Below are 25,253 nucleotides of genomic sequence, written 5' to 3' on the forward strand. Positions count from 1 at the left end.
TTCGTTCGGTTACATTATTGCTTGATTATAGTTTGAACAGAAGGAACATCCCTTTCAGCTACTTTTGGGTTATTAGTATAATGACAACACTACTAATATTTGTATTATAGTTTGAACAGAGGGCACATCCCTTTCAGCTACTTTTGGTTATTAGTATAATAACAACACTACTAATATTTGTATTATAGTTTGAGACAGAAAAGACATCCTTTCAGCTATTTTGGTTATTAGTATAATGACAAACACTACTAATATTTGTATTATAGTTTGAAGACAAGGGGCATCCCTTTCAGCTACTGTTGGTTATTAGTATAATGACAACACTACCAATATTTGTATTATAGTTTGAAGAGAAGGAAAATATCCTTCCAGCTAATTTTTTGTTATTAGTATAGTAGACAAACACTACTAATATTTGCATTATAGTTTGAGACAAGGAACATCCCTTCCAGCTACTTTTGGTTATTAGTATAATACACACTACTAACATTTGTATTATAGTTTGAACAAAGGATCATCCCTTTCAGCTACTTTTGGTTATTAGTATAATGACAACACTACTAATATTTGTATTATAGTTTGAACAGAAGGAACATCCCTTTCAGCTACTACTTTGGTTATTAGTATAATGACAACACTACTAATATTTGTATTATAGTTTGAAGACAAGGAACATCCTTTCAGCTACTTTGTTATTAATATAATGACAACACTACTAATATTTGTATTATAGTTTGAAGAGAAGAAACATCCCTTTCAGCTACTTTTTGGTTATTGGTATAATGACAACACTACTAATATTTGTATTATAGTTTGAAGACAAGGAACATCCCTTCCAGCTACTTTTTTGGTATCAGTATAATGACAAACACTACTAATATTTGTATTATAGTTTGAACAGAAGGAACATCCCTTTCAGCTACTTTTGGTTATTTATATAATGACAACCTTACTACTAATATTTGTATTATAGTTTGAAACAGAAGGAACATCCCTTTCAGCTATTGTTTAGTTATTAGTATAATGACAACACTACTAATATTTGTATTATATAGTTTGAACAGAAGGAACATCCCTTTCCAGCTACTTTTGGTTATTAGTATGACTAACACTACTAACATTTGTATTATAGTTTCAAAACAGAAGGAACATCCCTTTCAGCTACTTTTGGTTATTAGTATAATGACAACACTACTAATATTTGCATTATAGTTTGAACAGAAGGACATCCTCTTGCTACATTTGGTTATTAGTATAGTATTTGACAACACTACTAATAATATTGTAGCTATAGTTTTGAACAGACAGGAACATCCCTTTCAGCTACTTTTGGTTATTAGTATAATGACAACCTACCAATATTTGTATTATAGTTTGAGAGACAGAAACATCCCTTCCAGCTAATTTGTGTTATTAGTATAATGACAACACTACTAATAATTTGTATTATAGTTTGAGAGACAAGGAACATCCCTTTCAGCTACTTTTGGTTATTAATATAATGACAACACTACTAATATTTGTATTATGAACAGTTTGAAGACATCCTTTCAGCTATTGTTGGTTATTAGTATAATGACAACACTACTAATATTTGTTATACTTAATTTAAGAGTTGGAACATCCCTCTTCAGCTATTGTTTGGTTATTAGTATGTATGACAACACTACTAATATTTGTATTATAGTTTGAACAGAAGGAACATCCCTTTCAGCTATTTTTGGTTATTAGTATAATGACAACACTACTAATATTTGTATTATAGTTTGAACAGAAGGAACATCCCTTTCAGCTATTGTTGGTTATTAGTATAATGACACTACTAATATTTGTATTATAGTTTGAACAGAAGGGCACATCCCTTTCAGTTACATTTGATTATTAGTATAATAACAACACTACTAATATTTGTATTATAGTTTGAAAACAAGGAACATCCTTACAGCTACTTTTGGTTATTAGTATAATGACAACACTACTAATATTTGTATTATAGTTTGAACAGAAGGAACATCCCATTCAGTTACATTTGATTATTAGTATAATGAAAACACTACTAACATTTGTATTACACTTTGAAGACAAGGAACATCCTTACAGCTACTTTTGGTTATTAGTATAATGACAACACTACTAATATTTGTATTATAGTTTGAACAGAAGGAACATCCTTTCAGCTATTGTTGGTTATTAGTATAATGACAACACTACTAATATATATTTTATAGTTTGAACAGAAGGATCATCCCTTCAGCTACTTTTTGGTTATTAGTATAATGACAACACTACTAATATTTGTATTATAGTTTGAAGAGAAGGAACATCCCTTTCAGCTACTTATTGGTTATTAGTATAATGACAACACTACTAATATTAGTATTATAGTTTGAAGACAAGGAACATCCCTTTCAGCTACTTTTGGTTATTAGTATAATGACAACACTACTAATATTTGTATTATAGTTTGAACAGAAGGAACATCTCCCTTTCAGCTACATTTGGTTATTAGGTATAATGACAACTACTAATATTTGTATTATAGTTTGAACAGAAGGAACATCCCTTACAGCTACTTTTTGGTTATTAGTATAATGACAAAACACTACTAATATTTGTATTATAGTTTAACAGAAGGAACATCCTCTTTCAGCTACTTTTGGTTATTAGTATAATGACAACACTACTAATATTTTGTATTATAGTTTGAACAGAGGAACATCCCTTCAGCTACTTTGTGGAGTATAATGACAATACTAATATTTGTATTATAGTTTGAACAGAAGGACATCCCTTTCAGCTACTTTGGTTATTAGTATAATGACAACACTACTAATATTTGTATTATAGTTTGAGACAGAAGGACATCCCCTTTCAGCTACTTTTTTGGTTATTAGTATAATGACAACACTACTAATATTTGTATTATAGTTTGAACACAAGGAAACATCCCTTTCAGCTACTTTTGGTTATTAGTATAATGACAACACTACCAATATTTGTATTATAGTTTGAAGACAAGGAACATTCCTTCCAGCTACTTTTGGTTATTAGTATAATGACAACACTACTAATATTTGTATTATAGTTTGAACAGAAGGAACATCCCTTTCAGCTACTTTTGGTTATTAGTATAATGACAACACTACTAATATTTGTATTATAGTTTGAACAGAAGGAACATCCCTTTCAGCTATTGTTGGTTATTAGTATAATGACAACACTACTAATATTTGTATTATAGTTTGAACACAAGGAACATCCATTTCAGCTATTGTTGGTTATTAGTATAATGACAACACTACTAATATTTGTATTATAGTTTGAACAGAAGGAGCATCCCTTTCAGCTATTGTTATTAGTATAATGACAACACTACTAATATTTGTATTATAGTTTTAGACAGAAGGAACATCCCTTTCAGCTACTTGTTGGTTATTGGTATAATGACAACACTACTAATATTTGTATTATAGTTTGAACAGAAGGACATCCCTTTCAGCTATTGTTGGTTATTAGTATAATGACAACACTACTAATATTTGTATTATAGTTTGAACAGAAGGAGACATCCCTTACAGCTCAGCTATTGTTGGTTATTAGTATAATTAGTTTGAAGACAAGGAACATCCCTTCCAGCTACTTTTGGTTATTAGTATAATGACAACACTACTAATATTTGTATTATAGTTTGAACAGAAGGAGACATCCCTTTCAGCTATTGTTGGTTATTAGTATAATGACAACACTACTAATATTTGTATTATAGTTTGAGACAAGAAGGAACATCCCTTTCAGCTACTTTTTATTTAGTTATAATGACAACACTACTAATATTTGTATTATAGTTTGAAGACAAGGAACATCCCTTACAGCTACTTTTGGTTATTAGTATAATGACAACACTACTAATATTTGTATTATAGTTTGAAGTTAAGAAACATCCCTTCCAGCTACTTTTTGTTATTAGTATAATGACAACACTACTAATATTTGTATTATAGTTTGAAGACAAGGAACATCCCTTTCAGCTACTTTTGGTTATTAGTATAATGACAACACTACCAATATTTGTATTATAGTTTGAAGACAAGGAATATCCCTTTCAGCTACATTTGGTTATTAGTATAATGACAACACTACTAATATTTGTATTATAGTTTGAAGACAAGGAACATCCCTTTCAGCTACTTGTTGGTTATTAATATAATGACAACACTACTAATATTTGTATTATAGTTTGAACAGAAGGAACATCCCTTTCAGCTACTTTTGTTATTAGTATAATGACAAAACTACCAATATTTGTATTATAATTTGACAGAAACATCCCTTCCAGCTAATTTTTTGTTATAGTATAATGAAAACACTACTAATATTATTATAGTTTGAAGACAAGGAACATCCCTTCCAGCTACTTTTTGGTTATTAATATAATGACAACACTACTAATATTTGTATTATAGTTTGAACAGAAGGAACATCCCTTTCAGCTACTTTTTTGGTTATTAGTATAATGACAACACTACCAATATTTGTATTATAGTTTGAAGACAAGGAACATCCCTTTCAGCTACTTTTGGTTATTAGTATAATGACAACACTACTAATATTTGTATTATAGTTTGAACAGAAGGAACATCCCCTTCAGCTACATTTTGGTTATTAGTATAATGACAACACTACTAATATTTGTATTATAGTTTGAACAGAAGGAGCATCCCTTTCAGCTATTGTTGGTTATTAGTATAATGACAACACTACTAATATTTGTATTATAGTTTGAACAGAAGGAACATCCTTTCAGCTATGTTGGTTATTAGTATAATGACAACACTACTAATATTTGTATTATAGTTTGAACAGAAGGAACATCCCTTTCAGCTACTTTTGGTTATTAGTATAATGACAACACTACTAATATTTGTATTATAGTTTGAAGAGAAGGAACATCCCTTTCAGCTATTTTTGGTTATTAGTATAATGACAACACTACTAATATTTGTATTATAGTTTGAACAGAAGGAACATCCCTTTCAGCTATTTTTGGTTATTAATATAAGGACAACACTACTAATATTTGTATTATAGTTTTAACAGAAGGAGCATCCCTTTCAGTTACATTTGATTATTAGTATAATGACAACACTACAAATATTTGTATTATAGTTTGAACAGAAGGAACATCCCTTTCAGCTATTGTTGGTTATTAGTATAATGACAACACTACTAATATTTGTATTATAGTTTTAACAGAAGGAACATCCTTTCAGCTACATTTTGGTTATTAGTATAATGACAACACTACTAACATTTGTATTATAGTTTGAAGACAAGGAACATCCCTTACAGCTACTTTTGGTTATTAGTATAATGACAACACTACTAATATTTGTATTATAGTTTGAACAGAAGGAACATCCCTTTCAGCTACTTTTGGTTATTAGTATAATGACAACACTACTAATATTTGTATTATAGTTTGAAGACAAGGAACATCCCTTTCAGCTACTTTTGGTTATTAGTATAATGACAACACTACTAATATTTGTATTATAGTTTGAACAGAAGGAACATCTCTTTCAGCTACTTTTGGTTATTAGTATAATGACAACACTACTAATATTTGTATTATAGTTTGAACAGAAGGAACATCCCTTTCAGCTATTGTTGGTTATTAGTATAATGACAACACTACTAATATTTGTATTATAGTTTGAAGACAAGGAACATCCCTTCCAGCTACTTTTTGGTTATTAGTATAATGACAACACTACTAATATTTGTATTATAGTTTGAAGACAAGGAAACATCCCTTCAGCTAATTTTTTGTTATTAGTATAATGACAACACTACTAATATTTGTATTATAGTTTGAAGACAAGGAACATCCCTTCCAGCTACTTTTGGTTATTAGTATAATGACAACACTACTAATATTTGTATTATAGTTTGAACAGAAGAACATCCCTTTCAGCTACTTTTGGTTATTAGTATAATGACAACACTACTAATATTTGTATTATAGTTTGAACAGAAGGAACATCCCTTTCAGCTACTTTCAGTTTTGGTTATTAGTATAATGACAAAACTACTAATATTTGTATTATAGTTTGAAGACCAGAAACATCCCCTTCAGCTAATTTTTTGTTATCAATAGTATAATGACAACACTACTAATATTTGTATTATAGTTTGAAGAAGGAACATCCCTTCCAGCTACTTTTGGTTATTAATATAATGACAACACTACTAATATTTGTATTATAGTTTGAACAGAAGGAACATCCCTTTCAGCTACTTTTGGTTATTAGTATAATGACAACACTACCAATATTTGTATTATAGTTTGAAGACAAGGAACATTTCTTACAGCTACTTTTGGTTATTAGTATAATGACAACACTACTAATATTTGTATTATAGTTTGAACAGAAGGAACATCCCCATCAGCTACTTTTGGTTATTAGTATAATGATAACACTACTAATATTTGTATTATAGTTTTAACAGAAGGAGCATCCCTTTCAGCTATTGTTGGTTATTAGTATAATGACAACACTACTAAATTTGTATTATAGTTTGAACAGAAGGAACATCCCTTTCAGCTATTTTTGGTTATTAGTATAATGACAACACTACTAATATTTGTATTATAGTTTTAACAGAAGGAGCATCCCTTTCAGCTATTGTTGGTTATTAGTATAATGACAACACTACTTATATTTGTATTATAGTTTTAACAGAAGGAGCATCCCTTTCAGCTACTTCTGGTTATTAGTATAATGACAACACCACTAATATTTGTATTATAGTTTGAAGACAAGGAACATCCCTTACAGCTACTTTTGGTTATTAGTATAATGACAACACACTAATATTTGTATTATAGTTTGAACAGAAGGAACATCCCTTTCAGCTACATTTGATTATTAGTATAATGACAACACCACTAATATTTGTATTATAGTTTGAACAGAAGGAACATCCCTTTCAGCTACATTTGATTATTAGTATAATGACAACACTAGTAACATTTGTATTATAATTTGAAGACAAGGAACATCCCTTCCAGCTACTTTTGGTTATTAGTATAATGACAACACTACTAATATTTGTATTATAGTTTGAACAGAAGGAGCATCCCTTTCAGCTACTTTTGGTTATTAGTATAATGACAACACTACCAATATTTGTATTATAGTTTGAACAGAAGGAGCATCCCTTTCAGTTATTGTTGGTTATTAGTATAATGACAACACTACCAATATTTGTATTATAGTTTGAAGTTAAGAAATATCCCTTCCAGCTAATTTTTGGTTATTAGTATAATGACAACACTACTAATATTTGTATTATAGTTTGAAGACAAGGAACATCCCTTTCAGCTACTTTTGGTTATTAATATAATGACAACACTACTAATATTTGTATTATAGTTTGAACAGAAGGAACATCCCTTTCAGCTACTTTTGGTTATTAGTATAATGACAAAACTACCAATATTTGTATTATGATTTGAAGACAAGAAATATCCCTTCCAGCTAATTTTGTTATCAGTATAATGAAAACACTACTAATATTCGCATTATAGTTTGAAGACAAGGAACATCCCTTCCAGCTACTTTTGGTTATTAATATAATGACAACACTACTAATATTTGTATTATAGTTTTAACAGAAGGAGCATCCCTTTCAGCTATTGTTGGTTATTAGTATAATGAGAACACTACTAATATTTGTATTATAGTTTTAACAGATGGAGCATACCTTTCAGCTATTGTTGGTTATTAGTATAATGACAACACTACTAACATTTGTATTATAGTTTGAAGAAAAGGAATATACCTTACAGCTACTTTTGGTTATTAGTATAATGACAACACTACTAATATTTGAATTATAGTTTGAACAGAAGGAGCATCCCTTTCAGCTATTGTTGGTTATTAGTATAATGACAACACTACCAATATTTGTATTATAGTTTGAACAGAAGGAGCATCCCTTTCAGCTATTGTTGGTTATTAGTATAATGAAAACACTACTAATATTTGTATTATAGTTTGAAGACAAGGAACATCCATTCCAGCTACTTTTTGTTATTAGTATAATGACAACACTACCAATATTTGTATTATAGTTTGAACAGAAGGAGCATCCCTTTCAGCTATTGTTGGTTATTAGTATAATGACAACACTACCAATATTTGTATTATAGTTTGAAGACAAGGAACATCCCTTTCAGCTACTTTTGGTTATTAGTATAATGACAACACTACTAATATTTGTATTATAGTTTGAACAGAAGGAACATCCCTTTCAGCTACATTTGATTATTAGTATAATGACAACACTACTAATATTTGTATTATACTTTGAAGACAAGGAACATCCCTTACAGCTACTTTTGGTTATTATAATAATGACAACACTACTAATATTTGTATTATAGTTTGAACAGAAGGAACATCCCTTTCAGCTATTGTTGGTTATTAGTATAATGACAACACTACTAATATTTGTATTATAGTTTTAACAGAAGGAGCATCCCTTTCAGCTACTTTTGGTTATTAGTATAATGACAACACTACTAATATTTGTATTATAGTTTGAAGACAAGGAACATCCCTTACAGCTACTTTTGGTTATTAGTATAATGACAACACTACTAATATTTGTATTATAGTTTGAACAGAAGGAACATCCCTTTCAGCTACATTTGATTATTAGTATAATGACAACACTACTAACATTTGTATTATAATTTGAAGACAAGGAACATCCCTTACAGCTACTTTTTGGTTATTAGTATAATGACAACACTACTAATATTTGTATTATAGTTTTGAACAGAAGGAACATCCCTTTCAGCTACATTTGATTATTAGTATAATGACAACACTACTAATATTTGTATTATAGTTTGAAGACAAGGAACATCCCTTCCAGCTACTTTTGGTTATTAGTATAATGACAACACTACTAATATTTGTATTATAGTTTGAACAGAAGGAACATCCCTTTCAGCTACTTTTGGTTATTAGTATAATGACAACACTACTAATATTTGTATTATAGTTTGAAGACAAGGAACATCCCTTACAGCTACTTTTGGTTATTAGTATAATGACAACACTACTAATATTTGTATTATAGTTTGAACAGAAGGAACATCCCCTTCAGCTACTTTTTGGTTATTAGTATAATGACAACACTACTAATATTTGTATTATAGTTTGAGACAAGGAACATCCCTTCCAGCTACTTTTGGTTATTAATATAATGACAACACTACTAATATTTGTATTATAGTTTGAACAGAAGGAACATCCCTTTCAGCTACTTTTGGTTATTAGTATAATGACAACACTACTAATATTTGTATTATAGTTTGAAGACAAAACATCCCTTCCAGCTACTTTGGTTATTAATATAATGACAACACAACTAATATTTGTATTATAGTTTGAACAGAAGGAACATCCCTTTCAGCTACTTTTGGTTATTAGTATAATGACAACACTACCAATATTTGTATTATAGTTTGAAGACAAGAAACATCCTTACAGCTACTTTTGGTTATTAGTATAATGACAACACTACTAATATTTGTATTATAGTTTGAACAGAAAAAAAACATCCCTTTCAGCTACTTTTGGTTATTAGTATAATGACAACACTACTAATATTTGTATTATAGTTTGAACAGAAGGAACATCCCTTTTAGCTATTGTTGGTTATTAGTATAATGACAACACTACTAATATTTGAATTATAGTTTTAACAGAAAAAGCATCCCTTTCAGCTATTGTTGGTTATTAGTATAATGACAACACTACTAATATTTGTATTATAGTTTTAACAGAAGGAGCATCCCTTTCAGCTATTGTTGGTTATTAGTATAATGACAACACTACCAATATTTGTATTATAGTTTGAACAGAAGGAGCATCCCTTTCAGCTATTGTTGGTTATTAGTATAATGACAACACTACTAATATTTGTATTATAGTTTGAAGACAAGGAACATCCATTCGAGCTACTTTTTGTTATTAGTATAATGACAACATTACCAATATTTGTATTATAGTTTGAACAGAAGGAACATCCCTTTCAGCTATTGTTGGTTATTAGTATAATGACAACACTACCAATATTTGTATTATAGTTTGAAGACAAGGAACATCCCTTCCAGCTACTTTTGGTTATTAATATAATGACAACACTACCAATATTTGTATTATAGTTTGAAGACTAGGAACATCCCTTACAGCTACTTTTGGTTATTAGTATAATGACAACACTACTAATATTTGTATTATAGTTTGAACAGAAGGAACATCCCTTTCAGCTACATTTGGTTATTAGTATAATGACAACACTACTAATATTTGTATTATAGTTTGAAGACAAGGAACATCCCTTTCAGCTACTTTTTGGTTATTAGTATAATGACAACACTACTAATATTTGTATTATAGTTTGAACAGAAGGAACATCCCTTTCAGCTATTGTTGGTTATTAGTATAATGACAACACTACTAATATTTGTATTATAGTTTGAACAGAAGGAGCATCCTTTCAGCTACATTTGGTTATTAGTATAATGACAACACTACTAATATTTGTATTATAGTTTGAAGACAAGGAACATCCCTTACAGCTACTTTTGGTTATTAGTATAATGACAACACTACTAATATTTGTATTATAGTTTGAACAGAAGGAACATCCCTTTCAGCTACATTTGATTATTAGTATAATGACAACACTACTAATATTTGTATTATAGTTTGAAGACAAGGAACATCCCTTTCAGCTACTTTTGGTTATTAGTATAATGACAACACTACTAATATTTGTATTATAGTTTGAACAGAAGGAACATCCCTTTCAGCTATTGTTGGTTATTAGTATAATGACAACACTACTAATATTTGTATTATAGTTTGAACAGAAGGAACATCCCTTTCAGTTACATTTGATTATTAGTATAATGACAACACTACTAACATTTGTATTATAGTTTGAAGACAAGGAACATCCCTTTCAGCTACTTTTGGTTATTAGTATAATGACAACACTACTAATATTTGTATTATAGTTTGAACAGAAGGAACATCCCTTTCAGCTACATTTGGTTATTAGTATAATGACAACACTACCAATAGTTGTATTATAGTTTGAAGACAAGGAACATCACTTACAGCTACTTTTGGTTATTAGTATAATGACAACACTACTAATATTTGTATTATAGTTTGAATACAAGGAACATCCCTTCCAGCTACTTTTGGTTATTAGTATAATGACAACACTACTAATATTTGTATTATAGTTTGAACAGAAGGAACATCCCTTTCAGCTACTTTTGGTTATTAGTATAATGACAACACTACTAATATTTGTATTATAGTTTGAAGACAAGAACATCCCTTTCAGCTACTTTTGGTTATTAGTATAATGACAACACTACTAATATTTGTATTATAGTTTGAACAGAAGGAACATCCCTTTCAGCTACTTTTGGTTATTAGTATAATGACAACACTACTAATATTTGTATTATAGTTTGAACAGAAGGAACATCCCTTTAGCTATTTTGGTTATTAGTATAATGACAACACTACTAATATTTGTATTATAGTTTGAACAGAAGGAACATCCCTTTCAGCTACTTTTGGTTATTAGTATAATGACAACACTACTAATATTTGTATTATAGTTTGAACAGAAGGAACATCCCTTTCAGCTATTTTTGTTATTAGTATAATGACAACACTACTAATATTTGTATTATAGTTTGAACAGAAGGAGCATCCCTTTCAGCTATTGTTTGTTATTAGTATAATGACAACACTACTAATATTTGTATTATAGTTTTAACAGAAGGAACATCCCTTTCAGCTATTGTTTGTTATTAGTATAATGACAACACTACCAATATTTGTATTATAGTTTGAACAGAAGGAACATCCCTTTCAGCTACTCTTTTGGTTATTAGTATAATGACAACACTACTAATATTTGTATTATAGTTTGAAGACAAGGAACATCCCTTCCAGCTACTTTTGGTTATTAGTATAATGACAACACTACTAATATTTGTATTATAGTTTGAACAGAAGGAACATCCCTTTCAGCTATTTTGGTTATTAGTATAATGACAACACTACTAATATTTGTATTATAGTTTGAACAGAAGGAACATCCCTTCCAGCTACTTTTGGTTATTAGTATAATGACAACACTACTAATATTTGTATTATAGTTTGAACAGAAGGAACATCCCTTTCAGCTATTGTTGGTTATTAGTATAATGACAACACTACTAATATTTGTATTATAGTTTGAAGACAAGGAACATCCCTTTCAGCTATTGTTGGTTATTAGTATAATGACAACACTACTAATATTTGTATTATAGTTTGAAGACAAGGAACATCCCTTCCAGCTATTGTTGGTTATTAGTATAATGACAACACTACTAATATTTGTATTATAGTTTGAAGACAAGGAACATCCCTTCCAGCTACTTTTTGGTTATTAGTATAATGACAACACTACTAATATTTGTATTATAGTTTGAACAGAAGGAACATCCCTTTCAGCTATTGTTTTGTTATTAGTATAATGACAACACTACTAATATTTGTATTATAGTTTGAACAGAAGGAACATCCCTTTCAGCTATTGTTTGTTATTAGTATAATGACAACACTACTAATATTTGTATTATAGTTTGAACAGAAGGAACATCCCTTTCAGCTACTTTTGGTTATTAGTATAATGACAACACTACTAATATTTGTATTATAGTTTGAAGACAAGGAACATCCCTTCCAGCTACTTTTGGTTATTAGTATAATGACAACACTACTAATATTTGTATTATAGTTTGAACAGAAGGAACATCCCTTCCAGCTACTTTTGGTTATTAGTATAATGACAACACTACTAATATTTGTATTATAGTTTGAAGACAAGGAACATCCCTTACAGCTACTTTTGGTTATTAGTATAATGACAACACTACTAATATTTGTATTATAGTTTGAACAGAAAAACATCCCTTTCAGCTACTTTTGGTTATTAGTATAATGACAACACTACTAATATTTGTATTATAGTTTGAACAGAAGGAACATCCCTTTTAGCTATTGTTGGTTATTAGTATAATGACAACACTACTAATATTTGTATTATAGTTTGAACAAAAGGAACATCCCTTTCAGCTACTTTTGGTTATTAGTATAATGACAACACTACTAATATTTGTATTATAGTTTGAACAGAAGGAACATCCCTTTCAGCTATTGTTTGTTATTAGTATAATGACAACACTACTAATATTTGTATTATAGTTTGAACAGAAGGAACATCCCTTTCAGCTATTGTTTGTTATTAGTATAATGACAACACTACTAATATTTGTATTATAGTTTGAACAGAAGGAACATCCCTTTCAGCTATTGTTTGTTATTAGTATAATGACAACACTACTAATATTTGTATTATAGTTTGAACAGAAGGAACATCCCTTTCAGCTACTTTTGGTTATTAGTATAATGACAACACTACTAATATTTGTATTATAGTTTGAAGACAAGGAACATCCCTTCCAGCTACTTTTGGTTATTAGTATAATGACAACACTACTAATATTTGTATTATAGTTTGAACAGAAGGAACATCCCTTTCAGCTATTGTTGGTTATTAGTATAATGACAACACTACTAATATTTGTATTATAGTTTGAACAGAAGGAACATCCCTTCCAGCTACTTTTGGTTATTAGTATAATGACAACACTACTAATATTTGTATTATAGTTTGAACAGAAGGACATCCCTTTCAGCTATTGTTGGTTATTAGTATAATGACAACACTACTAATATTTGTATTATAGTTTGAAGACAAGGAACATCCCTTTCAGCTATTTTGGTTATTAGTATAATGACAACACTACTAATATTTGTATTATAGTTTGAAGACAAGGAACATCCCTTCCAGCTATTGTTGGTTATTAGTATAATGACAACACTACTAACATTTTATTATAGTTTGAAGACAAGGAACATCCCTTCCAGCTACTTTTGGTTATTAGTATAATGACAACACTACTAATATTTGTATTATAGTTTGAACAGAAGGAGCATCCCTTTCAGCTATTTTTTGTTATTAGTATAATGACAACACTACTAATATTTGTATTATAGTTTGAACAGAAGGAACATCCCTTTCAGCTATTTTTGTTATTAGTATAATGACAACACTACCAATATTTGTATTATAGTTTGAACAGAAGGAACATCCCTTTCAGCTACTTTTGGTTATTAGTATAATGACAACACTACTAATATTTGTATTATAGTTTGAAGTCAAGGAACATCCCTTCCAGCTACTTTTGGTTATTAGTATAATGACAACACTACTAATATTCGCATTATAGTTTGAAGACAAGGAACATCCCTTCCAGCTACTTTTGGTTATTAGTATAATGACAACACTACTAATATTTGTATTATAGTTTGAACAGAAGGAACATCCCTTTCAGCTATTGTTGGTTATTAGTATAATGACAACACTACTAATATTTGTATTATAGTTTTAACAGAAGGAGCATCCCTTTCAGCTATTGTTGGTTATTAGTATAATGACAACACTACTAATATTTGTATTATAGTTTGAAGAAAAGGAACATACCTTACAGCTACTTTTGGTTATTAGTATAATGACAACACTACTAATATTTGTATTATAGTTTGAACAGAAGGAGCATCCCTTTCAGCTATTGTTGGTTATTAGTATAATGACAACACTACCAATATTTGTATTATAGTTTGAACAGAAGGAGCATCCCTTTCAGCTATTGTTGGTTATTAGTATAATGACAACACTACTAATATTTGTATTATAGTTTGAAGACAAGGAACATCCATTCCAGCTACTTTTTGTTATTAGTATAATGACAACACTACCAATATTTGTATTATAGTTTGAACAGAAGGAGCATCCCTTTCAGCTATTGTTGGTTATTAGTATAATGACAACACTACCAATATTTGTATTATAGTTTGAAGACAAGGAACATCCCTTACAGCTACTTTTGGTTATTAGTATAATGACAACACCACTAATATTTGTATTATAGTTTGAACAGAAGGAACATCCCTTTCAGTTACATTTGATTATTAGTATAATGACAACACTACTAACATTTGTATTATACTTTGAAGACAAGGAACATCCCTTACAGCTACTTTTGGTTATTATAATAATGACAACACTACTAATATTTGTATTATAGTTTGAACAGAAGGAACATCCCTTTCAGCTATTGTTGGTTATTAGTATAATGACAACACTACTAATATTTGTATTATAATTTTAACAGAAAGAGCATCCCTTTCAGTTACATTTGATTATTAGTATAATGACAACACTACTAACATTTGTATTATAGTTTGAAGACAAGGAACATCCCTTACAGCTACTTTTGGTTATTAGTATAATGACAACACTACTAATATTTGTATTATAGTTTGAACAGAAGAAACATCCCTTTCAGTTACATTTGATTATTAGTATAATGACAACACTACTAACATTTGTATTATACTTTGAAGACAAGGAACATCCCTTACAGCTACTTTTGGTTATTAGTATAATGACAACACTACTAATATTTGTATTATAGTTTGAACAGAAGGAGCATCCCTTTCAGTTACATTTGATTATTAGTATAATGACAACACTACTAACATTTGTATTATAGTTTGAAGACAAGGATCATCCCTTTCATCTACTTCTGGTTATTAGTATAATGACAACACTACTAATATTTGTATTATAGTTTGAACAGAAGGAACATCCCTTTCAGCTACATTTGATTATTAGTATAATGACAACACTACTAACATTTATATTATACTTTGAAGACAAGGAACATCCCTTACAGCTACTTTTGGTTATTAGTATAATGACAACACTACTAATATTTGTATTATAGTTTGAATAGAAGGAACATCCCCTTCAGCTACTTTTGGTTATTAGTATAATGACAACGCTACTAATATTTGTATTATAGTTTGAAGACAAGGAACATCCCTTCCAGCTACTTTTGGTTATTAATATAATGACAACACAACTAATATTTGTATTATAGTTTGAACAGAAGGAACATCCCTTTCAGCTACTTTTGGTTATTAGTATAATAACAACACTACTAACATTTGTATTATAGTTTGAAGACAAAAAACATCCCTTCCAGCTACTTTTGGTTATTAATATAATGACAACACAATTAATATTGGTATTATAGTTTGAACAGAAGGAACATCCCTTTCAGCTACTTTTGGTTATTAGTATAATGACAACACTACCAATATTTGTATTATAGTTTGAAGACAAGAAACATCCCTTACAGCTACTTTTGGTTATTAGTATAATGACAACACTACTAATATTTGTATTATAGTTTGAACAGAAAAAACATCCCTTTCAGCTACTTTTGGTTATTAGTATAATGACAACACTACTAATATTTGTATTATAGTTTGAACAGAAGGAACATCCCTTTTAGCTATTGTTGGTTATTAGTATAATGACAACACTACTAATATTTGAATTATAGTTTTAACAGAAAAAGCATCCCTTTCAGCTATTGTTGGTTATTAGTATAATGACAACACTACTAATATTTGTATTATAGTTTTAACAGAAGGAGCATCCCTTTCAGCTATTGTTGATTATTAGTATAATGACAACACTACCAATATTTGTATTATAGTTTGAACAGAAGGAGCATCCCTTTCAGCTATTGTTGGTTATTAGTATAATGACAACACTACTAATATTTGTATTATAGTTTGAAGACAAGGAACATCCATTCGAGCTACTTTTTGTTATTAGTATAATGACAACATTACCAATATTTGTATTATAGTTTGAACAGAAGGAGCATCCCTTTCAGCTATTGTTGGTTATTAGTATAATGACAACACTACTAATATTTGTATTATAGTTTGAAGACAAGGAACATCCCTTCCAGCTACTTTTGGTTATTAGTATAATGACAACACTACCAATATTTGTATTATAGTTTGAAGACAAGGAACATCCCTTACAGCTACTTTTGGTTATTAGTATAATGACAACACTACTAATATTTGTATTATAGTTTGAACAGAAGGAACATCCCTTTCAGTTACATTTGATTATTAGTATAATGACAACACTACTAACATTTGTATTATACTTTGAAGACAAGGAACATCCCTTACAGCTACTTTTGGTTATTAGTATAATGACAACACTACTAATATTTGTATTATAGTTTGAACAGAAGGAACATCCCTTTCAGCTATTGTTGGTTATTAGTATAATGACAACACTACTAATATTTGTATTATAGTTTGAACAGAAGGAGCATCCCTTTCAGTTACATTTGATTATTAGTATAATGACAACACTACTAACATTTGTATTATAGTTTGAAGACAAGGAACATCCCTTACAGCTACTTTTGGTTATTAGTATAATGACAACACTACTAATATTTGTATTATAGTTTGAACAGAAGAAACATCCCTTTCAGTTACATTTGATTATTAGTATAATGACAACACTACTAACATTTGTATTATAGTTTGAGACAAGGAACATCCCTTACAGCTACTTTTGGTTATTAGTATAATGACAACACTACTAATATTTGTATTATAGTTTGAACAGAAGGAACATCCCTTTCAGCTATTGTTGGTTATTAGTATAATGACAACACTACTAATATTTGTATTATAGTTTTAACAGAAGGAGCATCCCTTTCAGTTACATTTGATTATTAGTATAATGACAACACTACTAACATTTGTATTATAGTTTGAAGACAAGGAACATCCCTTTCAGCTACTTTTGGTTATTAGTATAATGACAACACTACTAATATTTGTATTATAGTTTGAACAGAAGGAACATCCCTTTCAGCTACATTTGATTATTAGTATAATGACAACACTACTAACATTTGTATTATACTTTGAAGACAAGGAACATCACTTACAGCTACTTTTGGTTATTAGTATAATGACAACACTACTAAGATTTGTATTATAGTTTGAATACAAGGAACATCCCTTCCAGCTACTTTTGGTTATTAATATAATGACAACACAACTAATATTTGTATTATAGTTTGAACAGAAGGAACATCCCTTTCAGCTACTTTTGGTTATTAGTATAATGACAACACTACTAATATTTGTATTATAGTTTGAAGACAAGAAACATCCCTTACAGCTACTTTTGGTTATTAGTATAATGACATCACTACTAATATTTGTATTATAGTTTGAACAGAAAAAACATCCCTTTCAGCTACTTTTGGTTATTAGTATAATGACAACACTACTAATATTTGTATTATAGTTTGAACAGAAGGAACATCCCTTTTAGCTATTGTTGGTTATTAGTATAATGACAACACTACTAATATTTGTATTATAGTTTGAACAGAAGGAACATCCCTTTCAGCTACTTTTGGTTATTAGTATAATGACAACACTACTAATATTTGTATTATAGTTTGAACAGAAGGAGCATCCCTTTCAGCTATTGTTTGTTATTAGTATAATGACAACACTACTAATATTTGTATTATAGTTTTAAGAGAAGGAGCATCCCTTTCAGCTATTGTTTGTTATTAGTATAATGACAACACTACTAATATTTGTATTATAGTTTTAACAGAAGGAACATCCCTTTCAGCTATTGTTTGTTATTAGTATAATGACAACACTACCAATATTTGTATTATAGTTTGAACAGAAGGAACATCCCTTTCAGCTACTTTTGGTTATTAGTATAATGACAACACTACTAACATTTGTATTATAGTTTGAAGACAAGGAACATCCCTTCCAGCTACTTTTGGTTATTAGTATAATGACAACACTACTAATATTTGTATTATAGTTTGAACAGAAGGAACATCCCTTTCAGCTATTGTTGGTTATTAGTATAATGACAACACTACTAATATTTGTATTATAGTTTGAACAGAAGGAACATCCCTTCCAGCTACTTTTGGTTATTAGTATAATGACAACACTACCAATATTTGTATTATAGTTTGAACAGAAGGAGCATCCCTTTCAGCTATTGTTGGTTATTAGTATAATGACAACACTACTAACATTTGTATTATAGTTTGAAGACAAGGAACATCCCTTTTAGCTATTGTTGTGTATTAGTATAATGACAACACTACTAACATTTTATTATAGTTTGAAGACAAGGAACATCCCTTCCAGCTATTGTTGGTTATTAGTATAATGACAACACTACTAAGATTTTATTATAGTTTGAAGACACGGAACATCCCTTCCAGCTACTTTTGGTTATTAGTATAATGACAACACTACTAATATTTGTATTATAGTTTTAACAGAAGGAGCATCCCTTTCAGCTATTGTTTGTTATTAGTATAATGACAACACTACTAATATTTGTATTATAGTTTTAACAGAAGGAACATCCCTTTCAGCTATTGTTTGTTATTAGTATAATGAAAACACTACCAATATTTGTATTATAGTTTGAACAGAAGGAACATCCCTTTTAGCTACTTTTGGTTATTAGTATAATGACAACACTACTAACATTTGTATTATAGTTTGAAGTCAAGGAACATCCCTTCCAGCTACTTTTGGTTATTAGTATAATGACAACACTACTAATATTTGTATTATAGTTTGAATACAAGGAACATCCCTTCCAGCTACTTTTGGTTATTAGTATAATGACCACACTACCAATATTTGTATTATAGTTTGAAGACAAGAAACATCCCTTACAGCTGCTTTTGGTTATTAGTATAATGACATCACTACTAATATTTGTATTATAGTTTGAACAGAAAAAACATCCCTTTCAGCTACTTTTGGTTATTAGTATAATGACAACACTACTAATATTTGTATTATAGTTTGAACAGAAGGAACATCCCTTTTAGCTATTGTTGGTTATTAGTATAATGACAACACTACTAATATTTGTATTATAGTTTGAACAAAAGGAACATCCCTTTCAGCTACTTTTGGTTATTAGTATAATGACAACACTACTAATATTTGTATTATAGTTTGAACAGAAGGAACATCCCTTTCAGCTATTGTTTGTTATTAGTATAATGACAACACTACTAATATTTGTATTATAGTTTTAACAGAAGGAGCATCCCTTTCAGCTATTGTTTGTTATTAGTATAATGACAACACTACTAATATTTGTATTATAGTTTTAACAGAAGGAACATCCCTTTCAGCTATTGTTTGTTATTAGTATAATGACAACACTACCAATATTTGTATTATAGTTTGAACAGAAGGAACATCCCTTTCAGCTACTTTTGGTTATTAGTATAATGACAACACTACTAACATTTGTATTATAGTTTGAAGACAAGGAACATCCCTTCCAGCTACTTTTGGTTATTAGTATAATGACAACACTACTAATATTTGTATTATGGTTTGAACAGAAGGAACATCCCTTTCAGCTATTGTTGGTTATTAGTATAATGACAACACTACTAATATTTGTATTATAGTTTGAACAGAAGGAACATCCCTTCCAGCTACTTTTGGTTATTAGTATAATGACAACACTACCAATATTTGTATTATAGTTTGAACAGAAGGAGCATCCCTTTCAGCTATTGTTGGTTATTAGTATAATGACAACACTACTAACATTTGTATTATAGTTTGAAGACAAGGAACATCCCTTTTAGCTATTGTTGGTTATTAGTATAATGACAACACTACTAACATTTTATTATAGTTTGAAGACAAGGAACATCCCTTCCAGCTATTGTTGGTTATTAGTATAATGACAACACTACTAAGATTTTATTATAGTTTGAAGACAAGGAACATCCCTTCCAGCTACTTTTGGTTATTAGTATAATGACAACACTACTAATATTTGTATTATAGTTTTAACAGAAGGAGCATCCCTTTCAGCTATTGTTTGTTATTAGTATAATGACAACACTACTAATATTTGTATTATAGTTTTAACAGAAGGAACATCCCTTTCAGCTATTGTTTGTTATTAGTATAATGAAAACACTACCAATATTTGTATTATAGTTTGAACAGAAGGAACATCCCTTTTAGCTACTTTTGGTTATTAGTATAATGACAACACTACTAACATTTGTATTATAGTTTGAAGTCAAGGAACATCCCTTCCAGCTACTTTTGGTTATTAGTATAATGACAACACTACTAATATTTGTATTATAGTTTGAACAGAAGGAACATCCCTTTCAGCTATTGTTGGTTATTAGTATAATGACAACACTACTAATATTTGTATTATAGTTTGAACAGAAGGAACATCCCTTCCAGCTACTTTTGGTTATTAGTATAATGACAACACTACCAATATTTGTATTATAGTTTGAACAGAAGGAGCATCCCTTTCAGCTATTGTTGGTTATTAGTATAATGACAACACTACCTACATTTGTAGTATAGTTTGAAGACAAGGAACATCCCTTCCAGCTATTGTTGGTTATTAGTATAATGACAACACTACTAACATTTTATTATAGTTTGAAGACAAGGAACATCCCTCTCAGCTACTTTTGGTTATTAGTATAATGACAACACTACCAATATTTGTATTATAGTTTGAAGACAAGGAACATCCCTTCCAGCTACTTTTGGTTATTAGTATAATGACAACACTACTAATATTTGTATTATAGTTTGAAAACAAGGATCATCCCTTCCAGCTACTTTTGGTTATTAGTATAATGACAACACTGCCAATATTTGTATTATAGTTTGAACAGAAGGAACATCCTTTTCAGCTATTTTTGGTTATTAGTATAATGACAACACTACTAATATTTGTATTATAGTTTTAACAGTTTTAACATCCCTTCCAGTTCGAATGTTTTAACTTTTGTAATACTTTTTTTATTTTATGTACTTATCTAGTATTATATTGATATTAAACTTTAAGTTTTCTGGTTAGAAATATATGTTTTTTCATTCCAAAATAATATGTTCCTTTATATTGATGTTTTTAACAATTAGTTTCTATAAAACATTTTTGTTGTGAATTAAAGTTTAGGCGAAGTTAATCTCATAAATTTAAAGTTGTCTAGTAAGTTATTGTTATACGAAATAAATCTCCGAAAGTTGTTTTGGATCAAAAACTAACATCTTATATATAAATAGATTTTAAGATTAGATTGTTCGTGTACACTCTTAAATGCAGTCCAGCTTTATATTAATATTTCTCTGTATGAATTACATCATGAGGAAGCTCGTAATGCGCGTAACGGAGTGTCATCCTTATTATTATATTTTGTCTGGCTGGTTCTACTGGGACAGAAACACAATTGAGGGTGAAGTTGCCGATACTGAACAGTTGTTGTTTGCAACGGTCAGTGATGATAACGTCGCCAAATAACATACGTTACCAAACTGTTGTAGACATTCCACAACATTTACTATCGATATTTAACATACAGTGCCAATGATTGCCAAAGGAAGAGAGTCTGGCGGTACAATGAACCTGGACAAAAGCTGCCGGATCGTGTAGTGGCGGATAACGGAGGCCACACCCACCATCCCGAAGTTTACTGATCGTGAAGTGGCGGGTAACGGAGACCAAGCCCACCACCCCGAAGTCTACTGATCGTGTAGTGGCGGGTAACGGAGGCCAAGCCCACCACCTCGAAGTCTACTGAATCAACAATATGAAAGAAAACCGCACCACGAAACAAGCGAAAACAAAACAAAAACGGTGAGCTAAATCTCGCGCACACAAATATGAAGTCCTGTTTTTAATAACAAAATTGAAGCGACACTTCACTGACTATCGTCAAAATTGCAAACAAATAATTTTCGATTTTATTAACCAAAAATAAAACAACGTACAACACAATCATAACGGGCTATGAATAATATACATTACATAACAGAAATATTACACTGAAATCAATAAACTTAATGTAAACCGAAATGTTCATAATATTAATACAAACCTCTCGTTAGTGGTAGTATATATAGGTGAAACGTTGGGACACCAACTGAGGTCCCTGAAGCTGGTAGTTTGCTTCAAGGCGGAGACACAGCTTAAACATAACGTTACACAATATTCTATTATGCGTCACAGAAACCAGTTCGTACGCATATTGGTTTCTCGTAATCAAAATTATTTTTTTAAACATTCTAAGTGTATAATAAAACACAGTGGTCAGGAACTTCAACGCATAAATGTCCTTGCCGAGATGGAAGGGATGCGGGGAAGACGAGCTCGAAGGCTTGTAAATGCCTATCAAAATGGTGCATCATCATCCGGCCCCGATTAACACTCCATGGGAAACCAGGATGATGATGCTTTATCCTCAGAGTGCAATCTGGAACCAATAAACCATAGAGAGAACGGGAATCCATGGCCAGAGAAAAATCACTAGATGTGACCCAACAGCAACGAATCGCTGCAACAGCGTCAGTATATCACGTGGGGGAATCAAAACACATTGGTTTACTCATATTCCAAAATGCCCTGCGTCAAGTAAAAAACAAGGGAGTTCGTACAGCAATGACCCTCCTAGGACAGACTACAAATAGTGGTAAACAATAGAAAAGAGAGAGACTCTTTGATCGTATACATGGTACACCCAATCTCTCCTGGTGGGGCTGCTTTATTAAAGACAATCAAGACAACAGCTTGACCTTACCACTTTACAAGAAGGTGAAAACCTGCCATTTGTCAGTGCGTGCACAGAACTTGTGCAAAGGAAGTACTGCCCCAAGATACCACATCAAGGGGAGCATCCATCTGCTAAACGAAACAGCATAGCTATAGGCATAATCTCGTACTGTCGAACTGACACGTTGCATAACCTCTTAACAGGCAACCTTGGTATCCACTATGAAGTGAATCTCAATGTACGTAATTACAGAGGTAGTTCATGCTACACCAAATAATGCGTCTGCAAATGAAACCCACTTTTCCAAACACCGAGCTCCAGTATTATTGTAGTTTAGTTGGGCTGCACTGGTTTGGAAGCATTTATTAACAATAGCCAGTGCTGAGCCTAAGGATGTTTGATTTGACAAAAAAAAGTTCACATCATCTGCAATACTGACGTATTTAAGGAACACTTCACTTGGCAATAAAATACTGCGCATTGAGACAATGTAAAACAAGATAGAAAGCAGGCACTCTATTACCAGTGTATACAAAGAAGGTGGTAACGGACATTCTTGATGAACACCCTGAGTTAAGTGAAAGGGAGCCATTAAGTATTAATTTACTAAAATCCTACAAGACACATATAAAGTCCTTAAGTCAGTTACAAAAACTGGAGGAAAATCATATCTCTCTAAAACATACCACAAGAAATTATGGTGGACTCAATCAAAGTCTTTACACTGATCGACCGAAACAAAAATTCCAGGGGTGTTTTTATATGTTATCTAATGAAACATGTTACCTAGAAGTATCACATTTTGTTGGACACTTCTACCCCACATTCAACATGTTTGAGTGCTAAGAACAAGATTGGGCATAACAGCACTCAAATGCGTAGACAAAACTGCAAATACAATTTCTTGGATCCACATTAGGGAGATATATTGAACGCCAGGAGGAAATATCTGATGACTGGGTGGAATCTACTGGGTGAAATTGCCACTACTCAACAGTTTTAGGCCAAACGGTTACATAATATGCATTAACAAAGTGTTGTAGACATTCCACATTTTCCCTCCAACAATTTACATACAGAGGTAAAAACTGCAATCTGAACCCATTTGGATCTTGTACTGGCGAGTGGTAGAACCCATGTCGACTATCCTGGAGTTTACTAAGCTAACACTATTAAAGCAAACTGTACCACGAAACAACTGAGAAAAATAAACAATTTACCAAATTTTGTGCACATAGGAAAGGAGTCCTCTCTTCATAACAAAGTAGCAGCAACATTATGCTAACTATCGTCAAAATATACACATCATGACCTCATGTCCAACCGGTGTAACATGACACAATGAAAGAAATGCTTGGCCTTTGCCACAACAGTAATACGCGCACAATATCAAATATATAATGGTCATCATACCTCATCTATTTCTCCCCAAAACGTCACTTTCTACGTGGATAAGTTTGCTAGGAGGAAGACGATGGCGAGAAAGGAAAGTTACGTGTTGATGACATCACAGCCA

The sequence above is a fragment of the Tachypleus tridentatus genome, chromosome 13, assembly GCF_004210375.1.
Source record: "Tachypleus tridentatus isolate NWPU-2018 chromosome 13, ASM421037v1, whole genome shotgun sequence".
NCBI lineage: Eukaryota > Metazoa > Arthropoda > Merostomata > Xiphosura > Limulidae > Tachypleus > Tachypleus tridentatus.